This window comes from Camelus dromedarius, unplaced genomic scaffold, assembly GCF_036321535.1.
Source record: "Camelus dromedarius isolate mCamDro1 unplaced genomic scaffold, mCamDro1.pat HAP1_SCAFFOLD_140, whole genome shotgun sequence".
Taxonomy (NCBI): Eukaryota; Metazoa; Chordata; class Mammalia; order Artiodactyla; family Camelidae; genus Camelus; species Camelus dromedarius.
In genome coordinates, this window is record NW_026989773.1 from 462,681 (window position 1) to 481,064 (window position 18,384).

The following is an 18,384-nucleotide window of genomic DNA, read 5'->3' on the forward strand; positions in this document are numbered from 1 at the left end:
TCAAACTTGACAGTTTTGTATTTTAAACTAACTGCAAAGTTATCTTCTAGAAGTTGGAATTCCTAAGTTTGTGAAGTGCTCAGTAATTCAGTGTGTATGTGTTTGTGTCTGTGTGAACGTGTTTGTGTGTGATTTCAGGAAGGTAGAAATAAGTTCCATGTAGCCCTCTGATACCTTCCTCCTCCAGTTCAAGATGTAGGCATATATTTACACAAGTAAATTAATATTCTTTAGTCATTTGATATATTGGTGGGAATATGAGGTTCTCACACTTGTTTCAGAAGGGTTGGGGAGCATCAGGTTTGAAAACAGGAGGGGAAAGAGGCAGGGTGGCCCTTCACACTTTGTGCAGGATTTGAGGAACAGTAGCTTTCTTTTTTCTTTTATTCTAAAACAAACTGGCGCTGAATTGTAACATACTATGACTCAGAATTGCTTTTCTGATAAGATACAACTGCCTCAGAGTTTTCAAGGCAACATGAATGATGAAATCCGTTTTAGGAGTTATCTTTAAAGTAGTGTTAATTTTCAAGTAAAAGGCTATAGCCTGTTCTTTCTTCGAAGGGTAAAAGACGTTCTCATTGATCCAAGTGCATGATCAATGTGCTTAGTTTCTTTGGGGTTTTTTTCTTTTTTTTTAAGTGCTTGTTTCATTGTGGTTTGAATGAATGTTTAAAATTTCTGAATTTTGTTCTTTAGAACATGCTGATTTATCAGAACTGTTAAAAACCTGATTGATCTTTCGTCTTTGTTTGGAGGGGCACCCTTTTGATTTCTGTTGTCTGTTAAAGAGGGAAATTCTTCCTCTAGCCTGCAGATCATTAAGTGAATGGTTTGCAGTGTGCCTTTAAAATTCTTTGAATGCTTTGAGCATGCTTGTCTAGTGAATTTTGAATTGACTCATAGTAATGACTTTGCTTTGATTCTGTGGCTTTTGCTCCTCTCCGCAAGAATTTGAATTCTCTGTTGCATTTTGTATACGTGTTTTTAACAGGGGAAGAAATTTTGCATTTTTTACAGAGCTGGGTTTTCCTATCCCCTCTGAATGCCATCTATACTTGATACAATAAAAATCTGTTATTGCAGTGCTTAATTATTTCATAAACTAATTTTTGGCTTAATCAGATGCAATGAGAAAGAGTGATAATAAAAAATATGAAAACCTTCCTTCCTTTGAAGAATAGAAATGAGGTGGTCAGGCTCACGCATGCTTTGTGCTTGACACACTTACTTTCATGTCATTGTGTATCATGATTCGGAGATGGAGTTGCTTCAGGTTTTATAGATTTTTGTTTGAACATTTTTGTTGAATTCTTTCTCCAGGCTGATGTTTCCTGTTGGGTTTGTGGAAAGCGTAGAAGGGAAACAAATTCTTTGTTTTATTTTCAGGAGGCCTGAGTTGCTGATGAGAAAAGAGTTGAGGGCGGGCTGAGGAACAGAGTGACACTCCCTCTCCTCCCGGCTGAAACTGATGAACAATGAAATCAATTAAGTGTATCAGTATTTGACCAAGAGAATTCAGCGAGCCCAAACTGGCAAGTTATGCCCAATGGAAAGTACTGAATTCACCTGCAGAATTAGGTGCTTTGCCAATTAGAAGCAGCTTAGAGCAATCAGAAAAATTAGTTCATATGATGAGATATAAAAGAATGTAATATCTTCTATTTCTGAAACTTTTCTTTGTTAAGTTGTGTAGAGCTAAAATTAAGTTTCAAGCACCAGGAGTTAAGAGTCTGGGTGGTTCTGTGGGATCGTTAGTCAGGGATGTGTCTAGATCCTGCTAGAGTGTCTGAAGGTGGCAGGAAAAGACCCAGGGCTAGGATTTGTTATCCTAGGGTGTCCTCCATAATGGTTCCCTAATGGTTACATGTGGGAGCCCAAGATTAGGTTAAATTGTAACAGACCCCAGCCGCCTGTCAATGTTCAGAAGAAAAATGTGTGCTTAGTAACTGCTTTGCAAGCAGGAGCCTGTGCATCCTCACTCCTGCCTCCTTGCCTTAAAAAGCAGAGACAATGCTTTGCTTGCATAGTTGATGCTTTAGATAGCACTCTGCTCATTTCAAAGCAAGGACCCAGGCCCTCAGCTATAAAAGCTGGGCTTGTGTGCTTTTAGATAGTCTATTATCCCCAAAACAAGGACCTGGCTGGTCTCGTGGTCTGCTTTGTAATTCACATATCTAAAGAATGTATCTTATTCCCCTCACCCCATGACTTCCCTAAAGATACACTAAGCCTTTGTACTCATTGTGGATTCTACAATCTCTGTCTCCTCCTGTCTTTCCTCAAGTTCCTACTTACTATCACACAACTGTTAATGACTTTTTCCTTTCGTTATACACAGTAAATATAGGAGCATTTGAGAGGCTCGTGGAGTTGGCTCCCTACTCCTTCTCTTTTTCTGGACTTTTCCCACAGAGTCTTGAATAATCATTCCATGTCGGTACGACTTCTGCCAGCCATAACCCACAGTTCCAGGTGAGAATGATGCAGGCTTTATCTCTCCTACCCAAGGGAGAGAGAGAAGAGAATTGAGATCTGCTCCCTTGTGGTCCCTTCTTCCCCAGGGCCACTCCAGTTCACCTGCAGCCTTCTGGCCTCTGCTGTCAGGGCCTCTGTCCCAGGACTGACTGCAGCCATTTTTTCCCTTGCCAACATTTCCTGTGCCTTTCAGAAGTTGGTCTCTTCTCTGCAATTCAACCCTGGCAGATGTGATGGTGGTCAGCGTGCTGGTGTGCAGTCACCTGAGGACTCCCAGGAGCCATGCTGATTCTCCTGAGTCTCTCATTCGGGGTTACAGAACTGTCGAGCACCGGAGGAAGCCCATTCACGTGAGGGCAGCGCAGCATTGCATCACTTTCATTTTATTTTTGAAATTTCAGTGGAGAAATTATTTGTAGCAAACTGTTCCAGTTTTTGGCTGACTGCTTTCCTCACCACCATTTCCTTGTTGGATGTGGTGGTTGTTTTAAGAACCAGGTTTCTTTTCTGGTTATTTCTAGCAGGTGGGCTTGCCGAATCCTTGATCTGCATTTGAAGCAGAATGCTTCATCTTGATGTCAAACTGATTTTCTTCATTCTGAATATTTCGTATACACTCAGCAACTGTTTCAAGTGAACTGCTCTTGTCCAGTTTCAGTTAACTCACATTTGCTGATCTCCTGCTTTCATGCTGAGGGCAGTTTCTTCTTCCTGTAATAAAAGTTAGCAATTTGCATCTACTATGGGAAGGTACTGGCCCGAGGTGCTTTTGTTCTTAACAGTTTTAATACAATTCACCCATTAATATTTACACCGGTTTTTACTCTATGCCAAGAATTGTGCATCCCAGTCAATCTTAGAATATTTTCATCCTCCTAACAGGAAACCCCATATGCATAAGCACTCATTCCCATCTTCCCCATCCTCCCCCAGCCCCAGGGAGCCACTCTTCTCTCTCTGTGGATTTGCCTGTGCTGGACATTTCATGTAAATCGAGTCAATTCATGTAAATGGAACCGTCTATTGTGACTGACTTCTTTCACACTGAGTAACGTTTTCAATGTTTGTCCATGTTGTTGCCTGGGTCAGTACTCCATGCTTTGCTATTGCTGAATAATATTCCACTGTATGGCTGGGCCCCTCTGTTTACCCATTCATCAGGTGATAGGCATTTTGGTTGTTTCTTCTTTTTGGCTGTGATGAATAATGGCACCGTGAACATTCCTGTAGGAGTTTTTATGTGGACATTTGTTTTCAGTTCTCTTACGTGTGTGCCCACAGAGCAGAATTGCTGGGTCATTCAGAAACCAACTGTTCAACTCTCTGAGGTCCTGCCAGGCTGTTTTCCAAAGTAGCCACGCAGCGTTACTTCTCACCAGCAAGGGCTGCTTTCTCTGATTCCTGTGTGTCCTCATTAGTTCTTGTTATTCTTTTTTTAATTATAACCTAATGTAGTGAGTGTGAAGCGGTTTCTCCTAGTAGTTTTGACATGATTTCCCTTACAGCTAATGATTTTGAACATCGTTTCATTGTGCTTATTGGCCATTTGTATATTTTCCTTGAAAAATACCGTTTCGGATCCTTTATTCATTTTTTAATTTAGTTGTCTTTTTTGTTGAATTGTAGGAACTCTTTTTTATTTGGAGATACAAATTCCTAATCAGATAAATTATTTGAAAATATTTTCTCCTGAGTGTTGTTTTTTTCACTTTCTGGATGGTGTCCTTTGAAGCAAAGTTTTAAATTTGATGAACTCAAATTTATCTCTTTTTCTTTTTTCCTTGTGCTTTTGGGGCAATATTTAAAATCTGAGGTATTTTATTTAAAATTTACATATAAAATATCTTAATTTTTAGGACCGTCCTAGGAGACGGGTGCTGTTGTTATCCCCAGTCTATTGATAGGAGGCTGAGATGCAGAAAATTTCACTGACTTATGAGTGTCAAAGCTACCCAGTGCTGTGGGAGTTCAGAGCCTCATGATTGTCCCCAAGCATCTGTGCTCTTCACCACCATGCTCCACTACTGCCTGGAATCGTTAATGAAAAAGTCTTTCATTTTTTGGTTTCTTGTTTGTTTGTTTTCTCATTGGGAACCTCATCTCCTCATTTTCCTTTCGGATATCAGTGTAGGTTTATTTTAGGTCTCATGTAGGCAGAAGAATTGCTATCATTTTACTTCTTTATTACTCACTCTCCGGTGATGATTGTTGCTATTTGACCTAATCAAGTCATGCTTAAGTCTTTCCTGCTCATGACACTGAAAGGAGTCATGACTTACAGAATGCTCAGAGAAGAAAATAATTGATTGATTTTATTTTGCTACCCAATCAAACCAATCAAATAAAAACCCCGGTGTTGACGCAGACGGTAAGCCCTCCAGAATAGGGTCACTGTCTTCCTTGTGTTTCGTTTGTTTGGTCACAGTGTCTGGATAGTGACTTGCTGTCCAGCAATTTTGTGAGGATACGATGTTCGTGAATAATTGTAAGGACAGAATTTTGACAACAGACTGTATTGGTCATTTCACGAGGGAAAAGATAATATAGAAATACTGCTCAGATCTATTTTAAAATTAAGTTTGGAATGTTGAGAAGAGTTCAAGGAACCATACAAAGATCTTTTTCACTTATTTTAGATCTATCTTAGGCATATTATGATTACATAGCAGAGTAACTTATCAACTAGATTTGACTAGAGGGGTGTATTATTGATTATTTGTTTTAGTTGAAATATTCTACCTGGGAAAAAGTAATCAGTGCCCATAAATGAACATATATGTTTGTATTTCTATGTAACATGGGAGCAGACTTCATATGTTTCTATATAATATATATGACTGTGTGTTTTAATCTTTCTGTCAGTGTATTTATAGTTTTTCTGCAATGTTCTAACTTAAGAATTCTTCTAAGAAAATCACCCCCGATTCTAGTGCAGTTTGTACTGTGTATCCTGTCTTATGCATGGGATTCCACTGTCTCCTCAGTGAGGAATTTCCTCCCCTACTGAGGTAGTAGCAGAGTTAAAGGAACTGTGATTTCTAGGCCTTTGCTCTCCATGTGTTTGCATTTGGCTGTCAATCGCGATTTTCCCTTTCTTGAATTTTCATTGTTCAATTAGAATTTTTGAAAATAAGTGTTAATATGTTGTATTTGTCTCCCTAGAAACTTGATGTGTTTGTGCTTTTCAGTTTTCAATTTCTTAAAAATGTAAATGCACTCGTTTTTAAGTAGTCCTTTTTCACTAAATATTTGTTTACCTCTTTATAGTTAAAATATATTATTTCCAATGAATGAATCGGTGTGCATGTTTTAAAAGATACCTTACTTTTTCTTTTCCTTATTATAACAATTATATTCATTCTAGAGAATTTAGAAAATAAGGATAAACACAGTAATAACTTAAAAATGGCCTCTAATCTCACCTAGAGATACAGTTGTAAAGTTTCAAATTGAGAATTACAAGTCCTCTCATGTTGTTCTTCTTTTTCAAGATCGTTTTGGTTACTGAGACCCTCGAATTCCCATATGAATTATAACAGCAGCTAATCAGTTTTTGCAGAGGAGCCCACTGGGATTGTGATCGAGACCACGTAGAATATACGGATCACTCTGGGGAGCACTGCCATTCCAAGAGCACTGTCTTCTGATCCAGGAATGTACGTGGCGTGTCTGTCCAGGTATTTAGGCCTTCTTTAATTTTTTTTCAGCAATGCTTTGAGTTTACAGAATATTATTTTACTTTTTTTCTTTGCCTTTATACTGAGGACAAGTGTGCAAGGTACCGGGATCAGAAGTGTATTTTAGTCCCGCCCCTTGCTGCCAACATGGTCGCTGCGCTCTTGCTTTGCCTTGTGTACAATCTTGCACAAAATAGGACCTCAGTAACTCTCTCTTGAATGAATGATTATATGATTGAAGGATGATGCTTGAGAGTCCTTGTGATGATTTTTTCCTCCAGCCTTTCCCCAATTCTTAACTATGCCCTTTCTCTTCCTAAACTCCAGCCTGGTTTTCAACCTGCCTGTGACATTGATTTTCCCTGTCTGTAGACTCTTCCTTTCACTGGTTCACGATAATGTTACATGTGGGCTGTGGAAACTTGCTAGATGTCAAGAAAGAGCAAATCCATTGCATGCTAGTATTTTTACAGTGTGGTATTTTTTATCGATTGAAATTAAATCAGGCTGACCCCCTGAGCCCTCCCGTGAGCTCTTTTCACTTTCCTACATCTGATACTGCTCTGGTTGCTACATGTGCCCTTCCCCCAGCCTTGGTTTTTGGGTTGAGTAAGTCATCATCAGTGGACCCCTCTCTTTAAAAGATGAAGAGAACATTGTCTCCTTCTCCCTGGTTGGGGACTTGGATGAGATGAGATACCAGATAAAGAATGGAGCTCCACCTCATTCTGACCCCCGCTCTTTCCGTTCTTTTCTCCAGAGGAAAAGAGTACAATTCAACAGTATAAAGATTGATTGTGAGCTAATGAGATAGACAAGACAACCGAAAATTTATTAAATATCCTTTCATGCCAGAAACAAATGTATTATACACACAAAAAGCACATAAAGCACGGTAGTACTGTGGTTACAAACATGGGTCTGAGATCGAGTCCTGCTCTGGAGTGACCAGTCCTGTGAGATGGAGAACTGGTAGGTCGGCTTAGGCTCTCCAGGACTGGTTTTCTGTCCTGCAGAGATGGGGCTCGCTAGGCTTCCCTCCCCCTTAGAGGTGCTGTGGGGTGTAACTGTCACGCATGCACAACTGCTCGTTCCTCGTAAGTGCAGGATAGCATAGATTTTGCGGTGATGGCTTTATGACCGCCCCGTGTAGACTCTCAGTGCTCCAAAGGGATGCCTTGTGGTTTGGAGATGGGATTCTCATTTCTGTAAATACCCAAGGATTGTGGTATTGGGCCCTGCTGATTTGAATCTATTCTTTAGAAAGTACATATTGTAGATATATTTTTCAAGCATGTGTGCTTTATTTCTTTTATTATTTATAGTTCTACCCTCTCATCTCTTGGTGTGACTTTTCATGGAATCCAGGAAACAGTCCTAAGCTACCTGCCTCTTCACTCTTTTCCGTGGTGGTTTTCTTCCCTGACTAGAAGAGGGTTTTGCACAGGAAATTTTATTTGTTCCCCTTTTCCTGGAGTCTCTCTTTCGGTCTGCCCATCTCTCACCTGTTCATCTGTCCATTTATCTACCCACTCATTCTTCTGACTTGTTCCAAAAAGCATTTCAGGCAGCTTACAGAAGAACAGATACCAAATAAACAGGTTAGAAAATTGGGCCAAGTTCAAACTGTGAGGCTAGGAGGCGAGCCTGTGTGATGGTTGCAGCCATGAGACACACGCCTCTGCCCTGTGACTTATAAGATCGACAGCATGAGTGTACCTGATGCTCCCAGCAGACACAGGGTAACAGGGTTTGTGGGAGATGCTCACTGGCTGTGAAATAAATAAGTGGCTCAGGAGAAGCCCAACCTTTCCAGCTACAAAGGCTTAGGAGAATATTTTGAGTGTCTTCCAAAATCAGGGTATTGCATTGTTTCTTTTGTCAGAGTTCTACGTATAGTTGGTTACATTCTATACCTGGAAATTTCTCCAGAACTTCTTACCAAGTGAGTGCCATTGCTCGGGAATGAGGTGGTTCTGCTCATTGATGGGGGTTGGCCAGAAACCGAAAATGACAGCTTCAAAGGAGCCTGGGATTTGTCAGTTATGTTTTGTCAGTGCTGTAGATTTCAGGAAATGCTTTCACACTTTTTCTCCATCTGAGGCGGCAGCGTGCTCTCTTAGCAGCATCAGGAGCTCAGAGCCACGGGATGTTGGGGGCGGACTGCACTGCCGTCAAGACAGCCAGGCTAGTCACTGCAGGCGTGGTCCTTTCACATAGTGCATTTCATGTTCTATAGTAGAAGGTTTCAACAGGGAGTTAATTAACTGAGTTAATTAACATTTAATAAATATGAAGCTTTGATGAAAAGTCTGTTATAGGCAGAATATAAGTTGTGAACACTTTGAAAACGGTTTCATTACAGAAATTTCAGTAGGGAAGATAAACAGTTTATCTTATTTATGCCTCTCTTTTAAAGTAACACAGAAACAAGGCAGAAAAGGCAGAGGATGATTTCTGTTATTCCTCTCGGCTTGCAGGTGCCCTCACATCCAGTGGCATCCATCCAGACACCAACACTGACACTGGCCATGCTCAGAACTACCTCAGCCCTGAAGACACAAGTGACAAATAGAAGGGGGCCGCGCCCTGTTACAGCAGGTGCTCTCACTTTGTGGGTCCTTATGTAACTGCGCGGTGTTAATCAGGATCGCCCGTTCTACATTGTGTGGCGCTGCTGCGGTGTCTCCTAGTTATTTGTTTCTGTAAGTACTCGTGTATTATTCTCCAATGTGTGTTACTACACATATAAAAATGCTTTTTACAGATGAAAAATAATGTATATTTAATATAATAAGTCTGAAAAAAGGGATAAAAGAGGCTATCCAGGTCCCACTACTCAGAAATAATAATGAACACTTTAACATCTACTTTCTGTTCTTTTCATCAGTGTGTATCAGCTCTGTCATAAAAACCAGTGAGCACTCTGTGCCTGTTTACTGTGTGGAGACCTCCATTTTCCATTCGGCTTATTACATGTTTTTCTACAATATTCTATCTCCTCTGGCATGATTTTTAATGACCAGTATAGCATTATGTCTTGTGGAGGCATTGTCCATTTTACTTCGGACTTAAATAAACTTTTAAATTCCAAGTGTACTTAACTGAAATACTGAAAAGAGAACTGTGGTGGTACCAAAAGAGCCCTACCTCCCTTCCCCTTATTTCCTGAGTGTAAAAGCTGTTGCCAATATGGTGTATATATTTCATGACCTTTATGCCTATGACATATATATATACCCATACATAGATACATACATACATATGAGAAATCTATGTATATGTGTGTATATATGCTTTTTTGAAAAATAAGGCCATACTATATGTTTTCTGCAGCTCGCTTTATTCACTCAGGGGTATATCATAGACGTCCTCCCACTCCAGACTCACCCGGTCCTTTCAGATAGACTGGAGGGGTCTCCTGATGTGCAGGTGTGGTCTCTTGTGCAAGGACACCTTTGGTGGGAGAGTGCTGTGGACAAGGCCCTGGGCCACGGGGAAACGCCGGTCCCCTCAGTGCCTACAACTCGCCGTGATTTACCGCATCATTGTCTTGTTGGTGGACACTTAAGTTTTCTCCATTTTCCACTGTCAGAAAGGATGTTTGACTGGCATCTTTCTTTAACAAACATTCCTGTGATCTTGTATGAGCATGCCTGTAGTTAAGTCTTCTGGAAATTTAGTCCCTGGATGTGACATTTATGTTCATCACAGGCTACTTTCAAGTGACTAGAAATTCTTTCTCCAGTGTGGAATGAAAAATGTAGAATTACTTATGTAACCAATTCTCTATTGCTGGGTATGATTTCACTTCAGCTTTTCTTCCCACCAGTGTAACCACTACATCTATTTGAACTGATTTTTTTTCTAAATGAAACGATTCCTAGAAGTGGGGTTGAATCAGTGTGTACACACGTTTTCAGAGTTTACATATCCATTGACATGTCATCCTCCAAAAAGGTCGCTCACAGTTTTTTCTCCCACAGATGGACACTAGCTACAATATCTTTTAAAAATATTTACCAATAAGATGAGCAAAAGTGCTTTTTCATTGTTTTAGTTTGCATTTGATGACCAGTGAGGTATTGAGCATTTTTCACTCATTAGCCATCTGACTTTTGAAAAGTGAATGATCCATTTTGTCCTTTGCACAAATTTAAGTGAGGAAGCTTCTTTTTGCTTTGTGACAGCTCTTTGTATGTTATGAACATTAATCCCTTGTCTTCATCAACATCTATCACAGAGTTTTTCCTTGTCATTTCTTTCGTTTCATTTTGTTCAGTAGGTTTATATTTGTTGTGGCTCAAAATATTCTTAAGATAGTAAATGTCTTCCTTTTGGGTTTTATCTTTGTTATTATTCTTAGAAATACTTTCTTATAATGGTATAAATATCTTATGTAGGTTTATTTAATGTCTAAGATGGAGATGATAATAGTACTTGTTATAGTGAGGAGAAGTTGAATTAATGTGAGCAATGAGTTGTATTTGCTGTTATTAGTATTTTAATATTTAAACCACTATCTGTAATTTTTTTGTGGTCATTATGACAGGAATAGAATTTGTTCTTTCCAGGTGATTCTCTGATTGTCCCAGGACAATTATTGAATTCACAATTTGCTCTTTGATTTGAAATCCCACATGCACAAAATACTTATGTACACTAGAGTCTCTTTTTGAGCTCATGTTATATTTCTGTCAATCATACTTCCTTACTCCAGCGCCATATCTTACATATTGTAAAAATTAATTATTATCTGACAGTGCGATATTTTTCTGTTCTTTTCTTCCATCCCAAACTTTCTTGGCTATTATTATGACTTTATTATTCCTAAAGAATTCTAAAATATTTTGTTCAAGTTAAAAAAAAGTCAGATAAGAGTATTCATGGGATTTTTATTGTTTTGAATTATTTTTAGGAGAACTTCCATATTTACAAAACTGTTTTCCTCCATGCAATATGTTGATGTCTCTACATTCACACCTCTTATTTACCCCTCAGTACAGTCCTGTAGTTTTCTCCATGTACAACATGGGCATTAATTTTGAGTTTATTCCAGATTATTGTTGATGTTTTTCTTAATTTTTTAAGTGAGAATTTTTTGCTATTATATTTTTTAACTGTTTAAACTGACACCTAGGAAGGCAGATTCGGTTTGTAAATACTCACTTTGTAACAAATCATTTAAAATTGTAAGTATTAAGTAATTGTTCCAGGATCCTTTCTTTTGTGTTTTTAAATATTTGTTTCCAATATTATCAAAATGGTCATAGCTAAGAAGTATAGGTGTGGAGACTGATGGAGAGAGGTAGTGTGGCTCATGTACAAACTGTGAGCACTTTCATGGCTGCCTTTAGGCTGGAGAAGCCCCAGAAGAGCCCAGGTTAGACCAAGGGTGGCTTTGTATGCACTTGAAAGCCAGCTTTCCTACCTGTATGGTGAAGCCTGGTGGGCGTGGCAGGTAGATGATCAAGGTCTGATCAAGGTCATTGGCTGCACAGAGCACTGTGTCTGTGAGAACTGGAGTCCATCGCCATGGGAAATGCTTGGTGCCAGGAACACTGCAGGGGAGCTGGGGAGTCTGTTTGTTAAGGATTTCCCAGTCCTGGGAGTGGGAAGATCAGACTCTGCATTCAGATCTGAGTTTGAATTCATCCTCTCTTGTTTACTGGTCCTCTGACTTTTGTCAAGTTATCTACCCTCTTTGAACTCCTATTTTCTTATCTCTCAAAATAGGAGAATTACGGCCTGCTGCTAGAGTGTTTGATCAGGATAAATGATTTGTTTCTATAAGATGCCACGTACAGTCACAAGCTCAGTGAGAAATGGGCTGTCACCTCTTCATCTGCAACTCAGTGCTCGACAGGACATCGGGGCAAAGCCAGTCCGTAATTTGTTTGTGATGCAAGTAGGAACAAAATTAATGTCTTGCCTTTCACTTGCAGTATCTTACTCCTTTGCTTCATTTACTTCTTTCCTCCTTTCTTTTCCCCTCCTCCACCAAAAGATCCTGAGACTCTCTCAGAACACTTGATTCAAATTACTTTAAAGGGTGTCTCATCCTCATTAAATAACAGTAACTTAAAAAAAATCTGTACAGATCCCAGACGTCATTGTATTTGATTTACACACACACACGCACACCCACCCACACACACAATCAGCCTACCTACCACTTGCTGAGGGAGAAGGACCAATTTTTCTGAGTTTTCATTCACTGAGCGTGAGAGCAAAGTCTCTTATGCAGACATTCACCTTGCTTAGTGCATGGTGTTTTTAATTGGATTTCTGCTTTGTGGCCATAGAACTATTCTTATAAAAGAGAGGATGTGGAGACATAGACATTCTGCTGAGATATTGGTGTCAAAATATTTGAGTTGGAAAGGACTTAGGACAGCATAGAGTCGTAACATTTTATGGGTGAGAATCCATGATGGTGTAACTTGGACAAGAACCCGGGTCTTCTGTCTTCGTGTCCACGTGGATGAAGAGGCAACAGGGAGGGAGATGGCAGGGATCCTTCTTGCTTGAGTTCCAGGGTCTTGCTAGTTTTCATTGCTCAGCTGTCTTTAGTTTAGGTCCGTGTGGCCTCTCATGGGAAGGTCAATCTGTCCTGAAAGACTGAGTTTCTAATCAGCAAAAAGCCCTGGACCCACTCATATTTCCCAGAGTTTTTCTGCTGTCCTGCTGACAGTTTATATAAATGATACCTAAGAAACTACTGGATATAAAATCCTTATTGTTATCATTTGCCCTCAAGTTCCATAGGAATGGGGTGCTGTCTCAGGCTGTCTAAGGCTAGATCTGAACAAAGATAGGCTGATAGGCTGTGCTGCTGGACCCTCCCCAGTCGAAAGGGATTTCCACCTTAGTTTTTAGAATCAGGCAGATGAGTTCAAATCTTGCCTTTACCAGTTATTAGCTTTGTGAACTTGGGGAAGAAACTGTACTTGTTTGTGTCCAATTTTCTTTATCTGTAAATAAGTTCAGTATTTATTTTAGGGTTTTTGTTTTAGAATTGAATGAGCTAATTTCCTCATTTATACCTAAAATACTGATCGCGTGGTTCTATGCTGGTGCCTTGGTAGAAGATTACTAAGGGACTCAGCAGTGAGAATGCAGGTGGGGGACCCCTGGATCATAGAGCTTATATTCCAGGATATGCTTGTAAAAAACTGGATGTGCAGTGGATTTTTAGTAAATGTCCATTCCTTTCCTTATCCACATTGATTGTGTATATATCTTTGTACAATATATGAACAATTTTTTATTGCAATTTAAATATCTTTGTAGTATTTAAATTATGTAGCTATAACAAAATACGTGAAATAAAATGATTTGTCTTTTATTTTCTTTTCAATATGCAAAACAAAATAAAATAGAAAAGAAAAAAAGGTTTTGAAGGAGTAGAAATAATTTTATTTCTGTGGAATCAATTCCCTATGTTAGGTTTTTTAGTTGTGTTGTTAAACAGCATATAAAATTGATAGGTTGTGACTTCAGTGTTCATAGCTAGGTGAGTGTAGTTTCTTTTTGTGGTTGTCTTTGATGAATTATTTGAACTAGATCATAAATGATGTGAATGTTACATATTGGAAACGAGGAAAGAGTGGAGACATACTACCTCCAATGCAGTCATCTTGTTACCAAGTCGAAACTCGTACTGCTTGCTGTATGACAGGCCAATAAATCGGGAGATTGAGGTGTTGGAGCAAGGAATAGTGACTTTATTTGAAAAGCTGGCAGACCCAGAAGATGGCTGAATGACATGCTGGAGAACCGTCTCCCCCAAGTCAGAAATCAGTCCGCTTTTATACTAAAAAGGGGCGGGGATGTGGTTGGCTGTTGCAAACTTCTTGCGGTACGAATTGTTTCTCCTTGGAATTCTTTGTTCTTGCAGCTGTCCACGTGGGTCAAATCATGGTGCCCCTCTTAAACCTCCAAAAAAACCAAAGTTGATTTTCTATTTTGCAACTTGCAATCTCAACATAAGTGCAGAAGAGTTAACATCGTGAAAGATCAGAGCCCGGAGAATAGGCTCTCCTGGATATTTCAGGCTAAAGGCAACTTTCTTTTACAAAAGGTACAGAGATACCAAGTCTGAGCCTAGAAAACAGCAAAGGTTTAAAGCCAAATGAACAGATCTAACATGCAGTCAAATTTATTCTTTTCTATTACAATTTCTTTTTCCACCACATAAATAATTTTAGTAAGAAACATGAGCAATTTTTTTACTTTTGCTTCTTAGTAACGGATAAGTGGGCCAAATACATTTATGAGAGCAGGGATGCTGTGTGGGCATTGGGGTCACAGCAAACTCTTTTTGGGGGTGGTCGACTCTGCAACATGTCTGATGCCCCGTGGGTGTTGGTGAGGGACCCCATAACCAGGGGCTCTCTTCAGGAACCAGCATATGGGCATTGACCTCTGGAGACCTTTTTCAGCTGCCGGAAATTTTTTCAGATAATGTGACTGAAAAACCACTTCAGCTGGTGATAATTAGGGAATAAAGGAAGAGGAAAAGGGCTTGGATTAGATTAGAAGAGAAGGACAGAATATCAGGGAACCTGGGGGCTTGGCAGTGGGTCCTTGGGAGAGAGGGGAGCAGAGGTGGGGAGGGGCACGGCTCTGGAACCAGCTCCTGCACCTGTCCCAGGGCCCAAGTCACACAGCTTTAAATTGGCCTAGGACGCTTTCCTGTCTGGATGTCACCCTGGGCAGAACCTTGAGAATCGAAGGTAAGGGGTGGGCAGCACTCACCTAGGGGATCACTGAGGACTTCGTTCAAGTCCACGGTGCCTTTTCTGGTCATGTGTCTTCACTTGCCCTTTATCTTAGGATCTGAGGAGCAGGAGCAAGGAACGCAGGGAGAGATTCAGGAAGACATCTGACTGTGTTAAGAGACGACAGTCACAGCCACACGGGGAGCGAGGACACTTGCAGCAAAGTAAAACGACTTCACAACTATTGCATCAGAGCTGCCGGTGTGAGAGAGCCTAAGCCTGTCTCAGAGTGCAGGGGACAAGTGGAAAGGAATGGTAAATTTCCACTGACAGTTGAAATTTTGTTAAATAGCCTGCTACTGTTGCTTGTATCACTTGAATGAATGCAGGCATATTTCTATGGGCATTTATATGTTCACTCAAAACCACCAGCCACTCTTGCCCCCATCGAGGATGGGCTTTCTCAAGCACAGTGTACTTCCTGCTTGGGTGGGCCATGCTGCGGGTCCTCGCCTGGGGCCGGGCTGCTACAGGGCACTGAGTCCCCGAGGCACGGCCTGCGAGACACGACAGGAACACCTCTGCTCTTGACTGAGGGCCTCCGTTTCCCCCTGCAGTGTAAGAATGCTGGTGACTGAGTTAGAAGCATGCTTCGAAGCTGTCCATGTCCTTGCCATCCAGAAGCGGAGCCTGGGAGCTACCGAATTTCTCCAGAATGCGGTTTACATTCATCTTCGACAGGTGAGTTTATGTCCTTTTACAAGTGGAGGAATTACTGCAGTTTTCCTGGAACTTACTCACCACTAGTCCATCTGATTTTTCTGTGCTTGGATTCAATATGGCATGCTAAAAATTCTGGAGTCAGATCTTGAAACCCTGATGAAGAGGATTATTTTATTTCTTTATATGATAGTATTTTACTTACAAAATTCAGAGTTTTCGGTTCTTTCAAAAATTTTTTTGGGGGTTGGAGAAACAACTTTGCTCTTACCATCTTTGTGACCTGTTGCTTTGTGCCTCTCACCTGTCTTCTGTCACTTCTGAGGCGGTTCAAATTGTGACCCTGTCCGGGTTGTTCATGGTATAAAACATAAAGTCTGTAAAACTACAGTCCCATTTACTCCGAAGACATTCCAAAAATACTACTTAAATCTGGGTGTGGTTTTAAGAAGACAGAATCATTAGAACATGTACTTGCAGGTTGCTAGTGCAAAATCCCCAAATCAATAGTCTAGCACAACATCTAATATCTTTCTAATCTACCTTGGATTTGTATGGATAAGTGAAGCAGTTTGCTAAGAACTCAAGACCAGGGTTAGAATACAGGCTGGTGTAGCTCAGCAGGTCCTCCCAAGCTGATGCTCTGCCAGAGGGCGGGTCCTAGGGGAGAGGGCGTGTCCTCCCCTCCCTGAGCTGACAATTTGATGGGCAAGACCTTCATCAGGTGAAGAACTTGACTTTCTTCTAAGAACAGTGGGTTTGAAATCAGTCCTAAAAGCGTGGGAGTGACACAATCCCATTTGTCTCAAGTAGGGGAGAGTGGCTTTGGGGCCACTTGGGAGACTCGTGAGTCCAGGTGGGCAGTGTTGGTGGCTTCCACTTGACCGGTGGGATGGTCAGTGAGTAAAAGCGAACAGATTGAAGGCATGTTTAGATGGTAAAAAGGAAAGGATGAATGCTGTCTGTGAAGGTAGGATGGAGGAAGGAACAGGTTTCTGGGGGGATTAATGAGGTAAGTGATGATCCTGCTGTGCTCTGAGGAGGGAAAGCTGTAGAGGGAGTTCTGGGGGATAACTGATGAGTACAGCTGTGGGTAAAGTGAAAAGCTGTTAGATGTGTGGTTTGGGAGCTCAGGTGAGAGCCAGTAGTGAGTAGGGGGAGGGGAGAGAGACTGTCAAATCAGTTTGTCTTGTGAACATACAAATAAGGATGAGTAATGACACACTTAAAACCTCTATATTCTGTATTTAAAGCCCAGTAACATTTTGCTATATTGACTGCAGAGGTTCTTAATTTTTTTTTTAAGAGAAATAAAATAAATAGAAACAAAATAGTGGAGATAATGAACATCTTAGAGTTGATGTGTGTCCTTGTATGTATTTTCATACCTCATCTGTTTATAACCATAATCTACAAATAGATCGCTTGCTTAGCATAAGAGTTAAACAGAGGGACGTGACACACAGTGTTGGGGCTTGAAGCTGATCTTCTCGGGCAAATTAAGTCACCTCTCTGTGCCTTAGTTGCATCATCTGTGACTTCCCCCGGGCCCCTCATCACAGCTGATTTCCTAGACTAGATGTTGGGAGGGAGGCTGCTGAAGGGAATAAGAAGTGGCAACTTCTAGGGATATTGAAGAGAGAGAAAAAAACAGATTAAAGCCGATAAACTGAGTAAAAATACCCTCAAAAGAGAAAGAATCCCGCAGTGTTTTGAGCCCCTTAGCGTAAGGGAAACAAAATCAGGTAGACCCAAAACTCTTGAGCATGTGAGTATTGTGGGTGGGTGGGTGTCATCAGAAAAGGGTTGAGAAAAGGCCTTTTCATTTCCCTAGACGTTTCCAGTAAGGATGGGGAGCAGAAGAGAAAACCCCCTGCTTCACTGTGGAAGCTGCTGTTTTGTGCAAAACTGACCAAAGTTTGGAGACCAGTCATCAGCGGTGCTGGCAAATGAAGAGACTTCGGGATTGGGTGGGGCACTTGCTGCGACTTCCAGGTGACCTGCTGGCTGGGGGCTGTGAGGCGGGCAGTAGGTTTGCAGGGTGACCCGGGCATAATCCCTGGCTCTGAGGCTGCTGGTCTGACTAGCAAACCTAGGCACCCGCAGTCCTAATGGGGCAGCTCGGGATGTGGCCTGGGACACCTGCTGAGCTGAGGGTGAGAAGAGGGCTTCCCTGAGGGGGTGTCATGCGGAGAGTGGGAACGTGTTCCTGCAGGGGAGGAAGAGCCTCTGAGCAGGGTGCTGGATGCACAGGCAAGACCAGCCTGAGCACGGAGGCTTCTGGGAGCCAGAAGTCATACAATGGCCCGAATCGCCTTGTTACTGCGAGACTGCAGGGAAAAGATGCTGAAAAATTAGGCAAGGGTCAGACCCTGTGGTGTTTTATGAGTGCCAGTAAAGGACTGGTCAGGCAGGCATGAGAGAACCCTGTGGGCGTCCCAGCTGGGGCGTCACGCCGGAGGGAGGAGCAGAGTTATAGACTTTGCCACTTATTAGCTGTGTGACTTTGAGCAAGATCACCCCACCTCTCTATATATATATCTTCGTCTGTAAAGTGACAGAGTGACAAGCTCGTGTAATCAGAAGGCTTAGTTTAGCTCTGATCCTCTGTGTCCAGTCCTGTCAGTGCTGCCCTGTGAGGTTCTGCAGCGGCTGCTCTTACCCTGAGAAGGGAGGGCGTAGAGGGACATTTTAGTGCCCGAGGGCAGGAAGGGGTTGCTTTAAAAGCAGACATGTTGCCGCCTGCAGCTGCAGGCCTGCAGGCAGTTTGGTTGAAGGTCCTGCAG

The 18,384-nt window shown here is 41.4% G+C and overlaps 1 long non-coding RNA gene across 1 annotated transcript in view; it reads left to right on the forward strand.

The window, feature by feature from the left end:
- Positions 1–17,901, forward strand: part of LOC135320611 (uncharacterized) — a 352,044-nt gene extending 334,143 nt beyond the window's left edge. The window contains exons 11-17 of the long non-coding RNA XR_010379832.1: positions 5,970–6,155; positions 8,636–8,860; positions 11,892–12,063; positions 14,056–14,238; positions 14,994–15,193; positions 15,496–15,619; positions 17,433–17,901. This is a non-coding gene — a long non-coding RNA (uncharacterized LOC135320611). The remainder of the gene's footprint in view (positions 1–5,969; positions 6,156–8,635; positions 8,861–11,891; positions 12,064–14,055; positions 14,239–14,993; positions 15,194–15,495; positions 15,620–17,432) is intronic.
- Positions 17,902–18,384: the final 483 nt, after the last annotated feature.